This window comes from Octodon degus, unplaced genomic scaffold, assembly GCF_000260255.1.
Source record: "Octodon degus isolate 3935 unplaced genomic scaffold, OctDeg1.0 scaffold00116, whole genome shotgun sequence".
Classification (NCBI taxonomy): Eukaryota; Metazoa; Chordata; class Mammalia; order Rodentia; family Octodontidae; genus Octodon; species Octodon degus.
Window position 1 is genome coordinate 3,898,511 of NW_004524692.1, and position 12,911 is coordinate 3,911,421.

Below are 12,911 nucleotides of genomic sequence, written 5' to 3' on the forward strand. Positions count from 1 at the left end.
CACACACACACACACACACACACACACACACACAGCAATAGCATCTTTCAAAATATATTAGGGTAAGAATGACAAAAATGTTAAGGTGACGAAATATTTGCAATAGTCTAGCTACTTTAAATACACTGTACTCACTACCAAGAGGTAATATGTTATCATCTGACAGGCAGAAACTTTCTGCACTGGCAAGTTGCTTACTTTCATCCACACGTTCAGCAACAAAAGCACAGCCCCTGGTCTCAAGGAGTCCAGCGTCGAGTAGGATAAACAGACCCCCACACTGACGCAGTTAATGCTACACTCAGTTCTCATCTATTCCCCACCGTCAGTTCCAAGAGATTAAACAAAGCCAATCTTGGTAATTCTGTTGATAACTCATTCTGTCGCCTGCTGGTAACTCATTCTGGAAAGGCCTTTGATGTGGTAGTTGCCAATTAGGCACAAGGGGGGACTGCGGAGGGCTTCTGGGGAAAGTGTCCCTGTCCCTGTGAAGTAGATGGGGCATGGAGAACAGCTGGTTTCTTCATTTAGGCACGGCTGTGCCTGAATGGGATTCTCTGAGCAGCTACAGCTGCACATTCTCTGCCTGAGGAGGAAAAACAGGGAATAATAAGCAACAGATAAAAGCAGAGAGCTGGGGAGAGTTCAGACCATGAAAAGCTTTATATTTGGGGAGACCGAATGATTTCTCATCTACATTGAAACTCATCTGAGGGTGAAAGGAAATGTTAATTTAAAAATACAAGGCTGGACAAATGGCATCGAATGGATATATATTATATATATTATCCTAAGGAGTTTAGGCTTTGGGTCTGGAAGCTTCCTGGCTTTTAAAAAAATAGTCTTAGCCCCATCTGAAGCTTAGATACATCTGTCTGATGGAACCAGGAAAATAGTCGGGGCAAAGGTACAGGCACGATCAATGTAGTAAAGGTTGAGACTTTAGGAGCATAAGGCAGGGTCCTCATAAAGGGAGAGCAACTAAGAAGAAAATAATTAAGATGGCCTGGTGCTTGATTAGGTCCAGAGGGACAAGGCAAGGTGGGATTCTAAGGTACCCCAGGTTGTCGTGTGGGCTTCTGTGGGGAGAGGGAAGCCACCTTCAGGGCTGGGCACAGAGGAGGAGCAGCAACCTTCACTCCAGCCCGGGGAATGCAGCACCCCAGCCTCCAAAGGCAGGGAAGGCTGAGCTCCTCAGGCTCACTGCAGGGACTCAGAGGTCACTGCGACATGCACAATAAGCTGCACAGTGGGAGAACTTTGTCCGTCCCCTCTGGCTCTGCCCTGGAGATTAATGATGAGCGGGATTTTTTAAGGGAAGACAAGTAGTGACTAGGAGTCCAGTAGAAAGGGTCAATAAGAAGAGACGGAAGGAGATGTATCATGACATGTCTGAGGCGCAGGGTGCCACAAGGAGACAAAATTCTGCCCTTGAGAGCAGGAACAACTCTGCGGCTGGAGTGTAGACCACATCCATGTTGTGGAAGCATTCAAGTCAGTCTCTTTCTCCTAAGAATCAATCTCTCCCTGTTCCTCATTTTTTCTCATTACTTAATCAGTTTTAATATAATTACGGAATTTGAATTTTATGAAGTGTTCTAATACACAGGGGGGATAACAGATGCAACGTGGCGGCTGTCGGACAGGAAATCAAACACTCGCTGCCCTATTGCTTGCAAATCCACTGATGCATTCAGCACGCGTCTGTCTTCAGCACCCTTACCTAGGCGCTGTCCTTGCCTGAGAACACAAAGCAAACCATGCCCAGTGCACTGGCCAGCAGCTTCCAGGCTGTCTGCTTGTGCTGTGGCGCTAGCCCAAGCAGACATCAATGGGTGGGGGTAGGGGAGAGGCGCTGGTCTCTCTCCTAACTTCCCCACAAAACCAAAGGCCATGCCGTGTCCTTCCCCCAGAGCCTAACATGCCCAAAGCAGGGAAGGGAAACCTAACTGCAGTGAGCCTGAGTAGGGTCCGATTACACGCAGTTCTTACAGGTTAACCATGAAGTTTCATTTTCTAGAATTTCCTTGCAAGAGACTTATTGTGAATCTAAGCAGACTGTTGTGTATTCCTTTCTTGGTACCTACAAAATGACATTGTTTTACTATGAATTACTTCACCTACTAGTGGTCAGAGTGAGAGTGGTTTCTAGAATAACTTTAAAAGTGGCGACTTGGGCTGGGGAGCTGCTCAGCAGTCTAAGTGCCTGCCTGGCAAGCACAAGGACCTGGGTTTGATCCCTGGCCTTGCAGGCCATGCCGGCCCCAGAACCCCAGGCGTGCCATGAGGGCCACCAAAACTGGGCATGGTGGTGCACGCCTTTAATCCTAGCACTGAGCAGGCTTAGACAGGAGGATCACTAGAAGTCTGGGCTGTGTAGCAAGTCCCTGTACGAAATAAATAAAAGTTTAAAAAAATAAATAAAAGTGGCAACTCTCTTAAAGGAAATTTACCTTTAGCTAATACTGTACTCTCCTCCACCTTCCAGTTCTTTCGATGTCTGCTCTGTATAAAGAGTTGTTCTCAGTGTGGGGAACATAGAACACGTGGGTACAAAACATCCTGTTTTGAAGAATTTACTCTTCCAGGAAAACCAAGTGATAAAAGTCAAAAAGAAGAAGGTTTGAATGGGTTTGGAGAAACAAGAGTGGCTCTGTGGGGTGGCATCTGGGCTGACTGAGGGGTCAGGAGAGACTGGAAAGTTCAACGGGAAGGAGAGTGAGTAGGCAGTTCCCAGGGGGGAGAACCCGAGCAGGAGCCTCAGGGGAGAAGGAGCCTGCACAGAAGGGGTCCTGTGTGCTGGCGCGCACACAGAGGAGTCAGAGAGCGACTCCGAGTTGGGTGGAAAGGCTGGTAGAGAAAACTGAGGGGACCCCTCCCCCTATATGATTTCCATTCAACAGTGTCAAAATAATGGAGCTGGGAAATCTATATATCATTGTTTCCAAGGCTTATGATGCTGGGTGAGTAGATTCAGATGCAGGCTTTTGCCCGAAAAGCTATGACCAGAAAGGGAATGGGGAGACCAGTGATTTTCCTGCCTCGGGACGTGGTGGACTCTGATACTCTCCACCAAGTGTCTGACACTAGGCAAACACTTCCCATCCAACATTATTCATTTGTGACTTCTCTAGTGGTTCTAAAATCCTGGAGACAAAAGGCAAGGGGAAAAAGTAGGACAGATTGATCAGCAATACCCTTACACAGTTTTCCAAGTAGACAAATCCCATCACAGCCGTCTCTTACCCTCCCTCCATTTCCTGCCTTCCTTCCCACCTTCTTCCATCCCTTTCTCCCTTCGTATTACCTGTGAACATACAGGAGAACTAGCTTCCTGCAGACCCACTTGGGAAGCAAACTTTCTCAAAGAAGGGCAGTTTTTATTTGCTGTTTTAATGTCCCACAGCTCTGTGTTCCTCGTGTTCAGGCAGCCCACAGGAGGGGACCCGACCTCCCACTTGCATGTAGGGCAGTAAGGGCTGAGATGCTTGCGCTGCACCTGGTGATACCTGCTGAGGCACGCTGCTCAGAGAACACAGTGGGAGCGGTGTGACATTGCCACATAAATTCCATGCTGCGCGCCCTGGAATTGGGAAGAGAAAATAAAGCGGAGGATCCAACAAATCTGAGAACTCCTCTAAACCTCGCAACTCACCTCTCCATTTCCCAAACCTAAAACTGACCTTCAAAGTCCCTAAAGCAAATGTGTTTTTACAATCATTTTTCTTCCTCACTGAATGATGGGCACCAGCACATCCAGATTTAAAGAGGAAGAATTCTGTGTGTCAGGATGGCCACCACTGCTAAGGGCACAGGGCCTGGGGACACAGAGAGGGGCACTGTAGGACTCTTGATTCGTCAGATATCTACTAAGTCATTAATCATGTGCAAACTATCATCCCAAGCTCCTTCCCTTGATTCTCCTTAAAGCTGGCCCTCACTTTAGCTCAACCATGCATTGGGGACCCACGATGTGAAATAACCCTGGGATATAAATGAAACTTCTAATAATATAGAAACACTGGACAACTATACCGCACTTTTACCTGTGAAGTGGTTGTGGAAGGGGAAATGGCCCCTAGAAAGACTATCCGTTGCTGGAGGTAGAATCTTTAGGCATCTAAGACCAGAGCTGGAAAGCCCCAAATGAGGTACTCAGGCTGAATTCCACCCCTCTAGGCAGTTCTGCCCTAGAGTGACAGCTTCAGTCCGCACAAAACATATTGGTGGATTTTACCCATTTCATTCTACAGAAAGTCACTGGCTTCTGGATCTTCAGCTGCTTATTAAATAGAGCAGAACAGCTTCTGCATTTTATAATGTTTTAATTTGTGAAGGGTTAAATTATTGATAGTTTAAGAATATTTTTAATTTATTTTAAGTGATCATAGGTCTAATCATAAAATATACAGTTACAGCACACACTTATATATATTATTTTAATTACATATTATCGTATTACTAATTTGTTTTAATGTTAACCTTATTTTAATCTTAGTTGTTATGCATGTAAGTGAAGGATGGCAGCGTAAATGGGATAGTGCCACGTTTGACCTATGTCCCAAGTAAAAGAACTTATACTTTCTTTCCCCAGTCAGCAGTGCAGAAGTAGGCTGCCCTTTTAGCAGATCTCCTGCGGAGCTCCTCAATCTCATCCTCTCCTCTGGGGAAGGCCGGGTGAATGGCCTTACGCTCAATACCCCAGCCCTTGGCAACTCATTATTTATTTATTTTCAATTTATTTTAATAAACACTAATAATATAATTGCAACTACCATCGGCCAGGTACTGCTGCAAGCATTTTCTAAATATCCACCCAGGACACCCCTCCAAGGAGGAGCTGGTCTCAGGAACCTCAGAAGAGCTGAGAAGGCCAGGTTTCTATCTTATTTTTAGAACCACTTAGTTCTTCCTCTTGGAAGAAATAGTGAACTATAACTCGGAGTATTCTTGGGCTGCAATGTTAGGTAAGTCTGAGAAAATTCTTAGTTTGAAGGACACCAAGGGAAACTACCGCTGCATCAAAGGTAGTTAACTATTAAAAACAGTACATTATTGAAAGTATACAGCCTCGTGAAATGTAGTATATTGCCTCACTAAATTTGATGTTAAATAGTTTTGCTGGAATAGTGTCACTGTTATGTTTCCCCAATGAAATGCAATAAATCATCTTTGCTCTAAGAATAAAGTAAATCAAAAAATAAACCCTCAGAGTCTGCAATACATAAATCAATATTAGATGAAAAATAACTAGGCAGAAGGTCAGAGCCTCACAGGGCTCTCGCTATAATCACACCATGAGTTTAACTTAGCAAAAAGGGCGGGGAAGCCTAAGACTCTCCGGAGGAAGGCTGCGTGCTCTTGAAATCTATTACTCTGACTCCATGAAGCCTGACAACTCCCAACTGTGGAAACCTTCTACAGGAATTTTCTAGTTTAGTTCTTTCCCCGGTCCTTTCTCATTGTGGAACAGATTCCGCAGAGAGGCATACCTGGTCATGACCTGTCCTCCTTTATAGAAAACAGGCTCAATCCCACCTCCACAGCTGTGTTTTAAGTAAAAGCTCAGATTCCCCCAAAGAACAGAGAACAAATTTGATGCTGTGACCTCATCCACTCGAGCACTGTTCTTACAGGATAAGCAAGAGAGAATGGATTCAAGGAAGAGCAAGAAGTGCAAAATAAAGTAACTGTTATCACTGCCCTTCCAACATAAAGCTGCAGAGAGCTTCTTTGAGTGCGCATTTACAACTGACCCGGAAGACTGTGGAACAGCTCTCATAGATGATGGCAGAAGACAGGCAGATGTGAAAGGTAGATCTGTGTAAAAACCACTCATAGGCAAACTTGAAGATGGCAGGGACTGGAAGTAGGAAAGTTAGTACGGCACTCATGTTGGGGGAGCAAGTTTAGGAAAATCCCAGGAGGATGAGGCCCACATCGAAGCCAGGAGACTGGTCCAATACTGGATGCTACCATCCTGAGTTGTTCAGAGCTTCAACACGCAAACAGCAAAATTTAAGCAACATTTAATGTAAACATGTTGGCCTTCATTGGGTCTTCTGAAGATAGACATAAGAACTAATAGGAGCTTCCATTCAGGTTTGTGTTGAGGATAACTGTCTAGCAGAGATACTCTCCCTATGATGAAGATTGTTTATCAATTAATTCTTTTTAAGAACAAGGAAGAATAGCCTAGGACAGAGTGGCAGGGGGCTAAAAATTCCTTGAACTTTGTTAGGATGTAGAAATCCACAGAAAAAGCTAGAGGCCCAGCCTTAGGAAGGCCAGGCTAGGAGCTGTGTACTTGGGACACATCAGAGCCTGAGACATGTCACACAACAGTGCCTAGGCTGGACATGGTGGTACATGCCTGTAATCCCAGAACTCAAGGCTGAGGCAGGAGGATTGTTGCAAGTTGGAGACCAGCCTGGGATACCAAGTGAGCTCAAGGGAGAACTGCATAGGGAGACCCTGTCTCAAAAAGACAAACATCTTCCGCTTCACTGGCAATGTCAGAAATTGTTGGCCTGTTTTGAAACATGTTTCAAAGAAAAATAGAACTTAATTTGAGAATACATTCTACCTAGGTATTATTAAATGCTTATAGAAATATGAAAAAAAGACATACACACACACACACACACACACACACAGGACAGAGCCTAGTGTAGCAGTGAGATGCTAAGACACAGGACTTAAGGAAGAAAAGATAAAGAAAAAATTGCAAATGGGTATAGAAGAAAGAGGGTTTCTTTTGCAAAAGCAGGGTGACCGAGCACTATTGAAACCTTTATAAATATGCAGGAATGAATGTCCCTTGGGCTACTGTATGACAGAACGTTTTCTCAGGTGCATTTCCCTTCAAACACGGCCAAAAACCCAGGTAAACATCGTGAGGGATGATTTCTCTCCCATGTTAAATTCCAGTGCTCACGAACCCAAGCATCTTTGTGAAACTGCAAAACCCTGAGATTTCCTCTCTCCTCTGTCATGAAGTCTCTTCTGTGGTCTTTGGTGTGCAACAGCAGTGTGGATCCCAGAGATGGCTTGGGATGATTGCTCTGTGGGTCAGGATTTGTTTGCAGTTTCCAAATGCTTGGCGTGTGAAGCTAACACTGTGAAAAGCCCGTGCTCTGGACACAGGATAGATTCTTCCGGGGGCAGGGGGCGGGCGAGGGGACCCAGGTAGGTGCTGACCTACTCATGGGTGACTAAGCACCTTTGTCATCAGCACAGTGGGCGTGAGAACTAAACATCCGAGCAGCAGAGGCGACAGGAAGCAGTCTCCCAAGGACAGACTTCCCACCGTGGCTCAGCACAGTCCCTGCTGCCCTAAGGCTCAGAGATGCCTCCTGCCGGTCCTGCCCTGCACGCCCTGCTCGCCCCGGGCAGTGCCGGGCAAGGGCGACCTCTGCTGGCCGAGAGGCGCGATAGGGCCCAGCCGGCCGCCCCTGGTCCTGGACTCTGAGGTCCCATCCACTTCCCGTCCCTTCCACGCTCATCCTCACCACAGGCTGAAGCTGCTCCTGTGTTTGCGGACAGAGACTAAAATGTTTATTCGCTATTCCATCTGGCCCTCCATTTCATTTGTGAATGTAGGAATCAAGCAGCTGTGTCACTTTTGGGTTCGCACTCCGGTCTCTCATCTTTTCTTTCTGTCCTTTGCTATTACACTATGATGTCAGCTTGGGTGGATCGGGTGGGAACTCACTTCTCTTGATGTCTTTAAGACCTTTTTAAAAATTGTATTTAGTACAGGGTCTCAGTACACAGATCGGACTCGTAGTGATCCTCCTGTTTTCAGCCTCCTAAGCGCTGGGATTACATGTGTGCACCACCACACCGTCTCAATTGCCTTCTTAGTGCGCCCTGGGGCTGGGGCCGGCACCGCATGCCAGGGGTCGAACCACGGTCCCTCAGCCTGCCTAAGCAGGCCTTTAGTCCGCTGAGCTATCTGGCTGGCACTGTCTTGATTTATAACCTGAAATGGAAAAGAATCTGGGTTTTGATAGGGGAAGCATTCGCAGCAACACAATATACCATTTCATGGTGCAGCTGCGTGCATTTAAAAATATATATATTACTACATGTTTGTAGTACGTTATGTCTACAATCTTTGTGTGGAGTCGGCATATGCTCGTACCACATCTTAATTCCCTTTCTCTTCCCCTTGACCCCTCCTTCCCCTCACTCCATTTCTTTACCCCCTTCCCATTGCGAAGGATGTCTCCCTACTTTGCTCTTTACTTATAATTTCAGTTTTTATGTAAGAGAAAACAAGTATTTAAAAACTAAACCTCTGTAAAAGATCTCAGTTTGCTTCTCCTTCCCTACCTGTTCCTTGCAGGGCCATCTTTCCAAACATCTTCCCTAGGAGGTGGCAACTTCAATACAGGTAGCCTCGAACATTAAACCTAAATCAACCATTTAAAATTCTAGAGAAATTTTTTTTTCTTTTTGAGTGTTTCAGTCTAGGACAATTAACATACAATAAGGTATATACAGTGCAAATTGAGAACAAGAAAAACACAAAGGGAAACCTGCCTGGTTTCACATGCTGCTTCATCTTCGCAGAGTGATCCCTGTCCCTGGGGGAGGTTGTAGGTTCCCTCGATCCCACGCCTGTGTACGTGCGATGGACCAGGCATGTATATCATCGGGGAAAAAACACACGCACACACATTTCCCAGCATTTGGTTTGTATTTACTGAAGCTACAATCCATATACACCAACTTCATATTTGTAATATTGTATCTTACAATACCTTTAATACATTTTATGAACATAATGTCATTCAGCATCCTAGAGACGGGATAAACATGCTGTTTCTTTCTCCTCCTTTGCTGTTACAGAAACGTTACTGCAGCGAATATTCCTATAATAGGGTTAAAACACCTAACCTGCAATTACAAAACCCACACAGCTTAGAAAACAGAAAGTTTTTGAAAGGCTTGACACCCTTGTAGGGCAGCTAAGCTATAGTTGACTTAGTGTGAGGAAATTTATAGTCTGTGCTTATACTGCTTAATGTGAACTTGTGTATCATTTTTGCTGACATATAACTGGGTTTGATTACAGGCTGTTATCTCAGTTCCCATTAGAATTATTTTAGAATGTACTGCATTGTATGTATCAACTTACCTTTTTAAAAATCCAAACCATTTTAATTTCTTCTTAAAATATTTTAAGTTATTATTATTATTTTATATATTTAGTACAGGGTCTCACTACACAGATCAGGCTCGTAGTGATCCTCCCGTTTTCAACCTCCCAAGCGCAGGGATTACAGGCACGCACCACCATGCCCAGTCTCAGTTGCTATCTCAACACACTCTGGGGCCAGGGTTGGCATGGTGTAGCAAGTATCAAACCCCAGCCCCCACACTTGCCTAAAGCAGACACTTTAGTCCACTGAGCCATCTGGCCAGCCCTAAACAAGTTTAATTTCTAATGCATATTACGAAGAATTTTAGAAACATGACAGTAGCCTTGTATAGATGTGATTGTACATATTTATGAGTTATATCTTTAGGATAAGTTGGAAAAGTAGAGTTACTAAAATTATATGCATTTTAAATTTTGATGTATACCATCAAGTTGCTTTTCAAAGACATAAAACAATTTACATCACAAACTACATAAAATGAAAGTGCCTCTTCTCTCACATGCTAACGAAACCTTTTGATGTTTGTCAATATATGTAAAAGGGACTATCTTGGGTGTTGTCAAATTCATTTCATTATGGATGAGATTATTTCTAAAATCGGATCAATTAATCAACTGCTCTCATATGTATTACAAATATTTTCCAGCTGATTCTTGGAATTTGATTTGTACTTTATTTATGATCATTTGTTTGTAGTTTTAATCCTCTGTGATAACATTCATCATCATTTGGAATTTACTTTGGCATAAGGAATCATATTAGACTTCTACTGCTGCTGTAAAATTGTCATAAATTAAGCAGCTTAAATCAATAAAAATCTCTTTATTTTTTAGTTCTCTAGGTCATAAATCCAGCACAGCCTGAGAGGACTGAGGGCTCAGTTAGGGCTAAAATCCCTGGTCAGAGCTCTCTGGGCTAAAATCAAAGGACTAGCCAGGGATGTTCTCGGTCCAATCTGCTCTCACATTCACTCCTTACAAGATAAGCCTGAGGCACCTCATTTCCTCAGCCTTTAAAGCCATTGCACCCCGTAGCGTGGCTCTTCCCACCCTAGTTTCTCTTCCGCCGCAGAGCATCTACAGCAGCTTCTAACCTGACTTGACTTCCGCTACTTCTCATCTGCTTGTAAGGGCTTATGGGATTACTCGGGCACACTCAAATAAGTGAAGCTAATCTATCCTAAGATCAGCTGTGCAAATGACATGCAAAACCACTTATGAGAGTAACACCGGACAACAGTACTGGGTGACATTTTACATCCTGTCTACAATGCCAGTGAAAAAGGTTTGAAATTTTTTCTCGATTTCTAGCCAGTACTCCCCAAAATAGTTTTAATAAATCACTGATACCAATTTGTTTGGGTGATTCAGAAATGTTCCTGATTTGAGGGGAATGCCACGCTGACCCTTCTCCCACAGGAACTCTTTTAAAGACAAAGATGAGGGATTGCCAGGTCTAACTTTGGAAACGCCAGACCCACAGGCTCAATGTGAAATGTACCAAGCACAGAGCTCCCTTGAAAGGGAAGAAAGTGCTTGAAAAATCTAGTATGTGGCTGAAGACTAGGGAGGGATCTGGAGGTCCAGTCCTCATTAGAACCTGACTAAGACAGCCAGTGCTCCAGAAAAGCGTGAAGACATTGAGCAGAGGTCAGACGAAGCCTCCCCTCCCACCCTTATCTCTGTCCAAGCCACTAATGGCTCTTACTTACCTCCAGTCATCTGGAACTTTTCAGTTAAAAATGTTGCTTTGAACAACTAGCTGAACTGCTGAAAATGATAGAGAACTGCAGAGCTCAGGATCATGGAAGGAATCATTTAAACTGTTAGAATGTGCTATGCATAATGCAGTGGTTAATGACACCGTCACTTTGTCCCTGCTTTATACATGCTTTCAATAAGCCCAGGGTTACTTCTGTCTTCATGCGGATATTAAGCTTCTAGACACCTATGAAGAAGCACAACCTGGTCATGAAACCCTCTTCCTGGACAATCACAGGTCTATGCGCTCCATAATCGGCCAGTGTCTGTGGATGATTTTTGCTTTTCCCCCACACATTTATACCCTGAAGTTCAAAATCCAGCTGGATTCCCTTCCCCTGTACCTGAATTATAAATGTTAAAAACTAAAATGAGTTATGCATAGTCCCTAAACAGACAACTTTACTTGTAAACCTCTTTAAAATGAACTGGCCTCCACAGGGAAAGTGTTGCCTTGGTATGGAATACTCCCTCCCTCCCTTTCCTTATATACCCATATTCATTCTTTTTTTTTTTTTTTTTTTTTTTTTTTGCAGAACCAGGAATTGAACTCACTCCTGAGCTATCTCCCTGCCCCACCGCCTACCCCCAGTATTCATTCTTTTCACATCCCCTTACCTCCTGCCTAAACTAAGGTATGGGCTAGGATGGTTCTTTAATTTTTTTTGAGACAGTGTTTCACTCCTAGTCCAGGCTGACTCCAAACTCACAGCCCTCCTGCCTCAGCGCTCCAGTGCTGGGATTACACAAAAGCAGCACTGGTAGAACTGTTTCTATTGTTATAAAACATATGTGCTGGATTCCTACAGGTCAAAAACAGGAAATCAGGTTTTCTTTCTCAAAGTCTCAGAGCTGAGAAGAATGGATGGGTGGATATTCTAGTTTTTTCCAAGTACAGAAGGTAAATGATAGCTTTAGATGAAAATCACTTTGTAATAAAAGATACAGAGAACATATAGCATTGTTCTGGCTGTTATAGAGTGGGTTTCAGTTATTTTAGCCTAAGAAAGAAATTTAGGCGTGGCTTAAACCTAAAATAGTATCCATGACATCTACCTATACTTAGAACTATTTATAATTTACTAATATAAATGTCTGTTTCTTGAACATCTGAAGTTTCTAGGCTTTTTTTTTCTATTATCAACCTCTATAAAAGCTATAAATCCTGATCTTACAACAGCAGTCAAATCCATCAAAGAGAAATAATCTCAATGAAAGCAAGATGAGTGTTTAGTGGTTTAAGATTCATTTTCAGTGGTCTCTGACCTGTATTGTCATGGCTCAATAAACACAAATAGGGGCTGGTGAGATGGCTCAGTGGTCTAAAGCACCTACTTGGAACAAGCTTGGCAAAGCACAGGGACCGCAGTTCAATTCCCCAGCACCACATGCCAGCCAGTCCCGCCCCCTGGTGGGCTGAGCTGGCCACACACACACACACACACACACACACTAAATAAATGTTAAATAAATAAATAAATTTAAAAAAATAAAAAAATAAATAAACACAAATAAATAAATAACTTGTCAGGTTAAAAAAAAAAATTCAGTATTTAGATGCCAGATAGGAAACACAGATTACTTTGTGCAGCGTCGTTAATAAGACCTACAACACACTACTGCCGTTTTTAATTCTCTACAATTGCTTCCCGTGAGCAGGAACTGTATTTATTATTACAAGGCAATGGCAATACGGCATTGCAACCTGGAAGTGACAGTGGCTTGCTGTTCTAAACATCCTAAATTAAAAGTATGAAATTGTGATGTTTTTAAATGTGTCAACAATAAAAATGGATAAAGGCTAAAAAAAAAAAAAATCAGAGCCTGATACTTTTATTCAAATAAATATTTATCAATTTTTCATGTAAACATTTAAATTTATTATATTTGCTTAATCACATATTCATGTTTATTATGATATAATTTTTCATCTATTTGTTTATAAAACAAATGTTTATCAAGAACCTACTATATGCTGGTC